The sequence below is a fragment of the Nelumbo nucifera genome, chromosome 5 (assembly GCF_055504915.1).
Source record: "Nelumbo nucifera cultivar China Antique chromosome 5, China Antique-T2T, whole genome shotgun sequence".
In the NCBI taxonomy this organism is placed as follows: Eukaryota; Viridiplantae; Streptophyta; class Magnoliopsida; order Proteales; family Nelumbonaceae; genus Nelumbo; species Nelumbo nucifera.
This window is the reverse complement of record NC_142653.1, coordinates 51,859,643-51,871,816: the sequence shown is the minus strand read 5'-3', so window position 1 is coordinate 51,871,816 and position 12,174 is coordinate 51,859,643.

Sequence of the window (12,174 nt, the reverse complement as noted above, 5' to 3'; positions counted from 1 at the left end):
ATAAAACAAGAAAAGGGGGGAAAGAAACGTTGGTTCATCAAACCCTATTGGAGCTCCTAGAAGTAGAAGGTCGGGATTGGACCAAAAAGCTGGTTGTAGCCCAAATAGAGACTCCAGAGATTTTTAAATTACCTTAGAAATTCAGGGATAAGACCTGAGAGGTTGGTGTTCCATATGTGGAGTATTTCGAGTTTTGAAGTTTTGTGATGAAGTTGGGGATGGAACAATGAAATTGCGGATGTCATTGAAGTTGAGTCTTCAGGTATGAGATCACTAACGGCCTCTGGGATCTGGAACCAAAGATGGTAGATGGCAGGAGACTAGGAGGAAGAAAAATAGAACATAGAAAAAGCACTTGTTGATCTTGCTGAAAATGTAAAGCTTCATTTATTTCTGTACAATCGAGTGGTTTCAAAAGTCCGACATTTGTAGGTCAAACAAGAAGCCAAAACAATCTTGTCCACCCATCTCCCAAACTCCTCCATTTCAGAACTCTTCAACTCATAAAACCTCCACCTCATTCTTCAACTCCCTGAATTGTTGGGCTGCAACCTGGTATTTGGCCTCGAGCATCTCGATCTCAATCTTGTGAGTTAGAAGTTCAATGATGTGTTCTTCTACTCAAGAACGAGACACCATTGCTACATGGCTCTGATCTTTTGGATCTCGGTTGTTAATAGAAGGGATTTCTTGCTTTGAAGTTCTTTCTTAGTTTGAGGTGAAGAAGAAGAAAGGAGGAAGAGTTAGGGTTTTCACAAAGGGAGAGAAAGAAGGTGAGGGAGAATTCCTAAACCTGAAGAAGAGATAGGCTTTGGTTTCTAGTTTCTAGTTTCTTCCATTGATGGAGCCTTTCTTGAAAAGCAAACAAAAGCACCATTGCCATCCCAAACGGAGGAGCTCGTCGGGAATACTAAGACTCAGAGAGAGAAACTTCTGGTGGGAAAATATATGTTTTACAAAAATCAATACCTTTAGAAGTCCGACATTTGCACGTCAGTCCAATTGGATTCTTGAAGCTGAAACGCCCAATAAAGATAGAGAAAGCTTTGCTAGATTTGGCGGAGATTGGAGGAAGAAAATTAGGTTTTCTTGGGAGGATGGAAAACACAGGCAACGATCATCGTTTACTTTAAGAAATTTCTTAGAGTAGAAGCACCCTTGTTGTCAAATTATACAACTCTAGTCTACCAACAAGGTTTCATCGGTGGTAGTTCTCTATTCACCGTCAAGAAGACGATGAACAAAGAAGAAGAAGAAGAAGAAGGGGAAAGAGAGGGAAAGATTGGGGAAGGGACCTGGTCAGAGGTGAAGAGGGTTAATGTCGGTTCATTGTCATTGTGCCAAGAGTTGGAAGAGACGATGAACAATGTTTTTTCGGTTCTCTCGAAAATGAATTTGGGATGAGGGAGGGGTAATATTGGGTTTTAAAAGAATTTTAAACACCACGCGGTCTCACATGTATACCGATTTTGATGGAATAATAACGGTAACGGTAACGGAAGTGTTAGTCAATTGTCAAAAATAGTAGGGGTAGCATCAATCAATTTTCAAATAGTAAGGATACACTTAGTCAATTAGCTAAACCATAAGGGTAATTTAAAAAATTTATCCTAATTTTAATAACTTTTGTTTATTTCAGTTATTTTTAAATGAAATTTTTGATTGATTTTAAATAAATAAAAATAATTATAAAAGTTAACATTTTTATTAATTTCACTAATAATTAACAATTATATAGGAATGGCAACAAGGCGAGTTTGGGGTGGGGCGAGGCACCCCCTCCCTATCCAGCCCCCATAGTCAAGATATGCTACCCCATCCCCGCCTTGTCCCCGATGTCGAGCGGGTCCAAGGCAAGGCACCCACTCTTGTTAGGGATAGGAAAATGTTTGAATTTTCCCAACCTCATTCCTAGTGTTGGGCAGCTTCAGGCAGAGCAAGGCACCCACTCCCTATCATGGACAAGGAATTCTCAAATTTTCTCTGCCCCATCCTTATTATTGGAATGGGTTTGGGGCAAGGCACCAACTCCCTGTCCTTAACAAGAAATCCTCAAATTTTCCATGCCCAAAAGCAACCACTTAAAAATAATTTAATTTGTGGATATTTTACAAATATGATTATGGGGATTTGAGGGTATTTTAGGTAGGGTCATCATTATTTGATTAAAACCGAAAAACTAAACTAAAAATTTTGGTTTCAATTTTTTCAATTCATTTTTATTTTTTTTTTGTTTATTTCAGTTTGGTTAATTTTTTTGAATATTTTGATTTCAGTTGTGGATTTTACAATTAGAAAGTTGGTTAATCGAATTAACTGAACTTTGGTATATAATATGTAATATATAATATATAATATGTAACATATAATATATTATATTTATATAAATATAATATATGGACTTTTTGTAAAAAAATTAACGAAGTTTTATAAAATGTCAAAATTAAACACGTTTACAAAAAAAACTGCAAAAACAATGATTAAGAACAAAAAAGTTAACTTTTTGGACAAAAATGCCATTTCTTAAATTTCGTCTTGAAATTCAAAAGCAATTGCTAGCTATCACTGTTCATTGGCTCCTTTGTTTGAATTTCAATGTTCATTGCCCCTTCCTTAATACTAGGGCTAACAATCTTGACCCCAACCCATTTGATCCACCCAACCAGCCTACCTTGGAACCCATCCATACCCACCCAATCTATTGGTGAGTCAATATGGGTTAAGTAACCCATTAGGGTAAATGGAAAAGGGTCAAAGGGTTGGGTCGAGCGAATTAGGATGGGTTGGGTCAAAGTCAGCTCTATCTATATTTGTCAAATCTCAAAAAAACAATATTTGAAGTGACTCGAATTCAAGCCTCTTAGTGCATTCACATTTCATTATAATTCCAAAGCACCATGCCACATGTCATTTTTGAATTAAAAGTGAAATAAAATATATTTTATTAACTTTCATGTTCACATGCAATTTTACACAAAAGCACTTTTACAAAAGTACTTTTACACGAAATCACTTATATGAAATTACTTTTATGAAAGCACTTTCACAAAAGTACTTTTACATGAAAACACCTTTATAAAAGTATTTTTATGAAAGATCTTTTACAAAAGTACTTTTACACTAAAACACTTTTGCGGAAGTACTTTTATAGAAGTACTTTTGTGAAATCACTTACTAAAGCACTTTTATAAAAGTACTTTTGTGAAAGCACTTTGATGAAAGTTATGCATTTTTTGCTATTTTCTGTAATTGTTAGGTATTTTTCTACTTTTTGTGTAATTTTCTGGTATTTTTCTAAAAATTTATGGTATTTTCTGCATCTTCTACAATTTTTTTGGTGTTTTTCTGCATAATTTTTTTTATTTTTCTATAAAAGTTCTGAATTTTTTGTAATTTTTGGTATTTCTTGCATTTTTCTGTAATTTTCTACATTTATATACAGTTTTTGTATTTTCGGGCATATAGATTGACTTGACTCGTTTTTGTCACGTGGTAGCAAAACGGGTTGTCTCGACCCATTTTTGTATTAATAGGTAAGGGTAGGTGGGTTAGTATGGGTGAGCATGAATAAGGGTCAATATGGATGGGTTAAGTGCATCGATATGAGTGGATCACGGTGAATTAGGGTTAAGAAAGGTTATGACTCTTTAACAATGATTGATGATGGGTTGGTGGGTCAATATGGGTGAGTTGGTATTAAATTGTTAAGGTTATGACTCTTTAACAATGATTGATGATGGGTTGGTGGGTCAATATGGGTGAGTTGGTATTAAACCGTTACCCAACCCAACCCAACCCACCCAGTTACCACCCCTACTACATCATCAACAATGACAGCAAAATTAATATTGAAAAACACATTTAAATAAAAAATTAAAGAAAAACTAAAAGAAACTTTGGCAAGAGAACAATTTGAAGACGAGCTTGCATTGCAGTTTCTAACGAAAAGCAAAATAATTGTTTCATATCTTTGAAAGAGGGGAAACGATTCACACATACCAGAGAAATGACTTAGCTTGGTCATATTCCTTATTCCGTTCAGCCCAGGAATATATTCCTTATTCCATCATTAAATGCTCCAACTACCTTATACTCCAATGCCTTAACTTTGGTTTAAAAAGTTGAATGCTCTTTTTTCAGAGTACAAAAATGTCAGAAAATATATTTTTGATATGATAATCATTACTTTCTTATATATCAAACAAACGCTTGCAAACACAAACCGTAGTACTTTAATACTCCAATTCGGCATTTGAATAGTAAACAAACGGAGCCTAAGGCTCAATTTAAAAAGAGTACAAATGCAAATGCATACAAAATAATACAAAATATAAGATTTTACACTCTATACATTTACATTTGTACTCCTTCCAAACTGAGCCTAAGCTTCTTCCTTCAACAACACCCTAAATCCAAGAAGGTAAAGTACCTGTACCATCGTGAACACAGGATCATTCCAAAGAAAGAAGTTGCTAGTTTCTATTTTGCTTGCATTTTTTATCTTTTTTTTTTTTACTTGCTTATCCGAGTAGAGAAGCCAGGGGCATGGACCAATTACTTGTCTAAATTCCTCTTTGCTCCATATGTCGCTTCTTCTCTTTGGAAAAGATGATGTTTATTAATTTATTTTATTTGTTTGAAATATTTTTCCTAAATTCTAAAAAACAAAGTAATAGAAGGTATCTCATCCCTATCACGTTCAAATGAATAGTGGCGTTCAAAGAGGGAGACGATGAACATTGGTATTCAAGTTGTGAAAGTTTAAAAAATGATAATTTGGTCCAAAAAGGTTTTTTTTGTCATGTTCACTATTTTTGCAATTTTTTTTGAAAACATATCCAATTTTGCCAATTCATCAAACTTCATTACTTTTTTTTGTAAAATGCCCTTTATATATTAATATATAATATAATAAGATTTTATTTCATAATATATTATATGTTATAATATATAGTATATTATGAGCCCAACCTAAGTGCATCAAATTTTAGTGTGGGCTAGACTCAGGTTGGATAGTTTGGGCTTTTCCTCAGGTTTGGGCTTCAGGCCCAATTCTTAGGGTTGGGCCTAGGTTGAGCTAAAACCCATCCCAGCTTGCCTAACTTACACCCTACATGGAAACACGCTATTAACTCTTGTTAGTGCTCATTTTACAAATATAGATAATTTTATGATCCAAATAACTAAAATGGTAATGTGTATTAGGGGTTAGAAAATGGGTTGGTTCTACCCATAACTGAATGGAACTGACTTTGAACCAGCTTACCCAATTTGTTACAGGGTAGGGTTTGGTTCCAAATTCTTGGAAACGGCTCCACCCAGGCTGGTTCTAAGGTGTAGGGGTTTACCCTACTTGAACTAACTTAATGAACCAATCTTGGTTGGCCTTGGTGGAACTGACCTTAGAACTAGGGTCCATTTGGTTTCCAAGAATAGGTGCCTGGAATCAGAATTGGAATGGGCCATTCCGATTCCTACTGTTTGTTTGGTAGAAATGGGATTTTCATTCCCATTCTTGGGGGAATGGCCATTCCAAGCCCCCCTCTAAGGGAATGGGATTCACATTACAGAGTATGTCAATAAGTAAAGAACTAATGCAAAAAGTCACCCAAATCCTAATATTAAAAAAAATAATAAATTATTAACAAAATATTAGTAAAATAGTAATAGCACAATAGGACTATAATAAAACATTAATAAATTATAAATAACAAACAAAGATATTAACTATTAAAAACAATAATAATAAAGTACAAATAAAAAATTAATACAATATAATTAGAGTAATATCAAATAATAATAATAATAATAATAATAATAATAATAACAACAACAACAACACCAACAATAATAATACATTAATAATTAAATAATCAAATATTACGGAAGTAATAATAAGATAATGATAATAATTAAATAAGAGTATATTAATCGTTAAAATAATAATAAAATATTCATCAAATAATAGTACTATATTAAAATATTAATAAATTAATGATAAAAAGCAAAGATATTATTAATTTAATAATGATCATAATAATAATTAAGTACAAGTAAAATATTAATATATTATAATCAAAGTAATAATAAAATACTAACATATTATTTATAAAACAATAATAAATTAATTTTAAAATAATAAACAAAAATAATAGAATATTAACAATCAAATAAGAAAATAATAAATTATGAATAACATATAATAATAAAAGTATTATTAATGTAATAATAATATATCAATATATTAATAAAATATTCATAAATTAATGATAAATACTAAGATATTGATTTTTAAATACTACTAAAATAATAATAACAAAATAATAAAAAGCAAAACTATTATTTATTAAATAATAAAAATAATACATAAGCAGAAATAAAATGTTAATATAATATAGTTAAAGCAGTAATAAAATACTAACATATTAATTATTCAATAAAATATAGTAATAAAGTAATGAATTACTAATATAGTAATAAGAATATTATTAAAGTAATAATAATAAAGAATATATTAATAAAATATTCATGAATTAATGATAAATACTAAGATAACATAATAATAACAAAGTGATAATAAAGTAATAATTATATATTCATGAAATATTAATAGAGTAATAATAAAATAATACAAAATTGAAAATTTTCAATTGATTCAGATTCCAACTCCCATTGAACCAAACAAGAACAATTGGAGTCTGATTTCAATTCCTGATTGAACCAAATAGGCATCAGGAATAGGTCATTCTGATTCCAATTCCAATTCTAGTCCTATCCAGAAACCAAACAGACCCTAAACTTTCCTTGAAATAAACCCCAAAATATTTTTGAGGATGTAAGGATTTGAACCTAAGCACTCATGGTTACGAAGGCCATGGTCTCACTTGACCATTTAGTTAAGCGATTTTATCGCACTTATTTTCATTTTAATTTTTGAATGTGTATAATAATTAATAAGTAATTTAAAAGGTAATATTTACAAAATTTAAATTATAATGATAAGTTTTCAACTATATATTAATATATTATAATAATTAATCTACATATTAACTTAATCATTTTAATCAATAAAGATTATATAAATTTTAAACTACATATTATATTTATTGAAAATCAAACTTTTAACGAACATGTAATTTTTTTTTAAGAGGGAGAGTAAAGGAAGAACTGGAACTGATCCCATAACCGCCAAGGCTACAGTTGACCTTCATTGGGTAGGTTCTGATTCTACCATGGAACCTAATCAAACTGACCCATGCTCACACGTAATGCATATAGAGCAAGAAGGATCTTGGATTTGACATGCTCCGTCATAGGCCCTAATTTGCAACACTGAATTTGATCACAATATGGCTTAATTATTAAGAAATCTAAATTTAGAAAAAACCATACAAAATACAAAGGAGGTCATTCAACATGAATTGTTTTTCTTGTTGCTGCTTTCAAAAACAAATTAAAACCATCTATTGTTAAATAGATTGTTTTCTTTTTAATTTATTAAAACACCTAATGTAGTTTTATGGATTTTTTAAAACCTACCTTATAATTTGCAACTGACTTAATTAACCTTTGGTTAGATGAAAGTGGAAAACAACAATGAAAATGTTATTCTTGTCACTACTAAAAGGGTAACAACTTTGTTCAGTCAATTTTGTTCTCTGTATAAATAAGGAAGACATGTCCTTGGAGATGAATAACCCTGGATATAGGGGTGGAGACAAGTATATTAGTGGGGGGTCCTTGGCCCCCCAAACCTTTTAAGTGGAGGTTGAATCAAAACCTAATAAAAGAACCTAATAAAGTTGGTCTTTAGCTCTATTCTAGAAAGTTGGGGTCACGTTTGTGTGGTCATTGTGATGATACCAACTTTTTTGTCAATATTTGGATGGTTGATAAAGAAAATTAGGTCACATTTGAAGGGCATTTATGTCTTTTTCAAATGTCACTTAACGATTGATTAATAGCTAATTGACGTTAAGTATTGGATTGTCATATTTTGAAAGTTCGAATACTAAATTATCGCATTTTAAAGTTCAATGATCAAAGTAACAGTAGACCCAAAGTATATGATACTAATCATGATTTTTTTCTTATTTTTTGTTTAACAAAAAAAAAAGACTTTAGAGAATTGTCATTTCAACCGGTTGCAAGTTTACTCCAACTAAGCATCCGATAATGTATCAAAATGGACAGAAGGATCCAAATAGTTTTATTGATTGAATTTGGAAGAAGTACAAATGCAAATATGTAAAACATAAAAACTTATATTTTGTATTATTTTATATATATTTACGCTTTAGTTATTTGTATTTGTATTTGTACTTTTTCCAAACTCTCCACTGAAACTATCTTAGGCGAGATTTTCAATGCCAAAAGTTAAAGTAGTAAAAACCATTGTGAGTGTATTCTGATAAAGAATAGAGACAGAAATTGCTCTGTAACAATGAGAACCACACGTACGATTTTAAATAATTATTTTATTTTGTTTGTTTTGCATTTGAGTTGACATTTGATTAACTCAATAAATATATGTTGAGAGTGCATGATGGGACCACTGTTTTCGGGTTTGGTTCTAAAATCGAGGCTTTTAAAAAATGTTTGGGTAAAATACAAAATCCTGCTCTGAAGTTTTTGGCAATCATAAATAGTTTTATTTTAACAAAAATCTTCCTTTTATTTTTAAAAAAACTCAACAAATACCTCTCATATTAATTAAGACGGGAAATATTAAAAAAATAATCGTTTTTTCAAAATACTTATTTTTTACGAATTAATATGCATCTATTTTTACTAAAATAACCTCGAACACCGCTCATCTTCTTCCTCAGATGCTGCACAGCGGCAAGCAAAGCACTGTTCACTGTCTTCATTGTCCCAATCACCAACGTGTCTACCATGGATAGGATAGATTTCACTAAAGTAATCTGGTATGCCAACGGTAACAATCCCGTTAGAGCCAATGCAACTTTGAACCTCACCGCAGATGGAGATTTGATCTTGTGAGACTTTGATGGTAGTTTGGATTGGTAAACCAACACAACTGGGAAGTCCGTCGCCAGCATGAACTTGATCGAGACAGGAAATCTTGTGCTCTTCGACAGAAACAACCGAACCGTCTGGCAGTCTTTTGATCACCCAACAAACACCTTGGTTCCTGGGCAGAAGATGGTGGCTGGGCAGAGACTCACGGCAAGGGCCTCACTGATGGATTGGAGTCGAGGTTTGTTTTCACTCTCTGTTACTAGTGAAGGGTGTGTTTGCTTTCGTCGAGTCGGATCCTCCGCAGGTCTATTTCAAATATTCGTTGGCTGGAAAACTAAGCTATGTGATGATCCTGAAAGAAGGTATTACTTTGTACACAAACAAGACAAATGAAACGATAACAGATGCTTCTCGTTCAGACTTGTTCTTGTGGTTCTATCCAGATTAATTCGTAAAGGGTAAAATAGGTATTTTGAAAATGACATCTCTTTAACGTTTTTTGTCCTTATCATTGAGGAAGGGAGGTATTTGTTGAATCTTTCAAAAATAGAGGGGAGGTTTTTGCTCTAAGTGAGACTATAAGGAAAGTTTTTATGATTATCAGAAACTTCAGGGCAGGTTTTTGTATTTTACCCAAAATGTTAACTTGGTAAAAAATATTTTGACCCCAGCAATTAAACTGTTGACCCTACTCATCAAATCATATGTTGTACATTAAATGTGAATGCAAACTTCTAAAAGCCATAACTTTGTACTTGAATATTTGAATATTTGATTAATTGATTTTTTTTATTGATTTTGGGTAACTTTTTAAGATATATACACTCCAAGGGCCAAAGAACCTTGACTTGCTATTTTTGTCAAAAAAAAACCTTTTTTAGCCTGAAATTACAACTTTTAGCATTTTTTATAAACAAAGAATATAAATTAAATATAAAATAATGTATATGCTAATGTGGTATGAACAATAGAACTGAAATTACAACTTTTCTCTCATTTCTACTATTTTTGTATTTGATTTAATGCATTGCTGCTCACATTCATTGTTGACTAAGGTTTATGTATTGAATTCAGATTAAAACTTCTACTCATGTTCATCATTGAGTCAGTACATTGTCCCACGTTATTCTCTCCTTTGGATAAGTCATACATTTTGCTTCTTATAATTGACTAGAACAATACATTCAAATCTAACCGGGTTTCCTACAACTTATTTTCCCTACCAGGTGAAGAAAATAGTAGAAAATGGGTCACCTTTACCCATTTATGACAAGACATCTTCCCCGCCCCATGTTTAGTATGGGTATATGGTACCCATTTATTAATTAACTAATTCCATAGTTTGAATTATGATGTAGCTTAAATGCGGCTTATGTACAGGTGGTCCCAATTCATCATAAAATATAAATTGCAAGAATAAGATCCATTCACATACTTCTTGATGAAATTGATCATTCAATTAATCAATTATGGGGTCTTGTTCTTAGTTAACTAATTTAGTTAATTTGTTAAATGAACTAATTTACTTATAGCCAACCCACTTATTAACAAGCTAGTAAGTATATATGTGATTTTCCGTGTGGCAATTTTAGACAACAACAATGATAATGACAGCGGCAGTGATGATGGTCTGTTTTCAAAATTTTCAACAATTTTTTATATTTGTAAGTATAAAAATAATTCATATCTATCACTCATATTTTTGTTTAATGTAATAAATATATTATATTAGAAATGTTACTAAATGATTTCTATAAAATTTATTCACTTTTTGTAACTTTTTTGTATTTTTAATTTTTTATTATTTAATTATGATATCAAGGGATAGCATATTTGACCTAAAAGGCAGAACTACTGATCTATTACCAAACGTGGAAACAACTTCACTTTTAAGTTGGTTTTGAATCCGGTATTTCATTCTTATTTTTAATAAAAATAATTCCTATTTTTCACATTTTTAATATGATTAATAAAATATTAGAGATGTGCCCAAATATTTTCTGTAAAGTCTTTGCATTTTCATATTTTTTTTTGTGTTTTTATCTTTTCTTATGTTTTTTATTATTTAATTATGATATCAAGGGCTAACACATTTGATCCAAAAGGTTAAATTGTTGATCCTCTACCAAATAAGAAAAGGATTTAACTTTTGGGTTGGCTTTGTATTTTATATTTCATTTCCATTGCTAGTTAAAAATAATTCTTGTTTATCATACTTATTTTTATTTAATATGGTTAATATAAAATGTTAGTGAATTTCTGTATTTTTTTCATTTTTGTGTTTTTATATATTTTTATTTAATTTTTATTTTTCATTATAACATCAGGGATTAATACATTTGACCCAAAAGGTTAAATTATTGACCCACCATCAAGTAGGAAATGAATTTCATTTTTTTGGACATTTTAAATTTTGTATTTCATTTCCAACATCAATAGAACAATTATTGTTTTCCATAGGTATTTTCCTTTAATACGATTAAAATAATATATTAAAACTATACCCAATTTTATATTTTTATATTTTTTATATTTATTTTTGTTTTAAAAGTTTTATTACTTAATTATGACATCATAGATTGACCCATTTGACTTGGATGCTTGAATTACTTAACCCACCACAAGGATGAAAAAATTGTGTCATTTTTTGGTTGATTTTAAACATGAGTTTTATATTGCTAAAAGTATTGGGCATAGATTTTATTTAAAGTAGTTCAAATAACATTTTCTAACTTCACAATTAGAGAGGGGTCAAATTAAAACATAGGGCTATTTTAGTCAATAATGGAATTCAATGAAAGATGATGTCAGCTGATACCTTATATATAAGACTTAATGAGAGAGAATTAAATAAGTTGAAAAGTGGTAGTTCAAATTACATTTTCTACCATCACAATTAGAGAGGGACCAAATTCCAAAATAGGGATATTTTAGTCAAAAATCAAAACAAAAGTTCCACATTCTTATTACTACTTTTAATAGTAGTATAGATCTACATTTACTCAATTAGGTAATTACTAAATTAATTCACTTAATTTGCTAATTTACTTAATTACTTTAATTTACCTAATTAGCTAATTTACTTAATTAATTTAATTAACAAATTTAGTTAATTTAATTAGCTTAATTAATTAATTGCATTTATTGATGTTACTTGATTAACTAATTTAATTAGTTTATTTAATTCGCTAA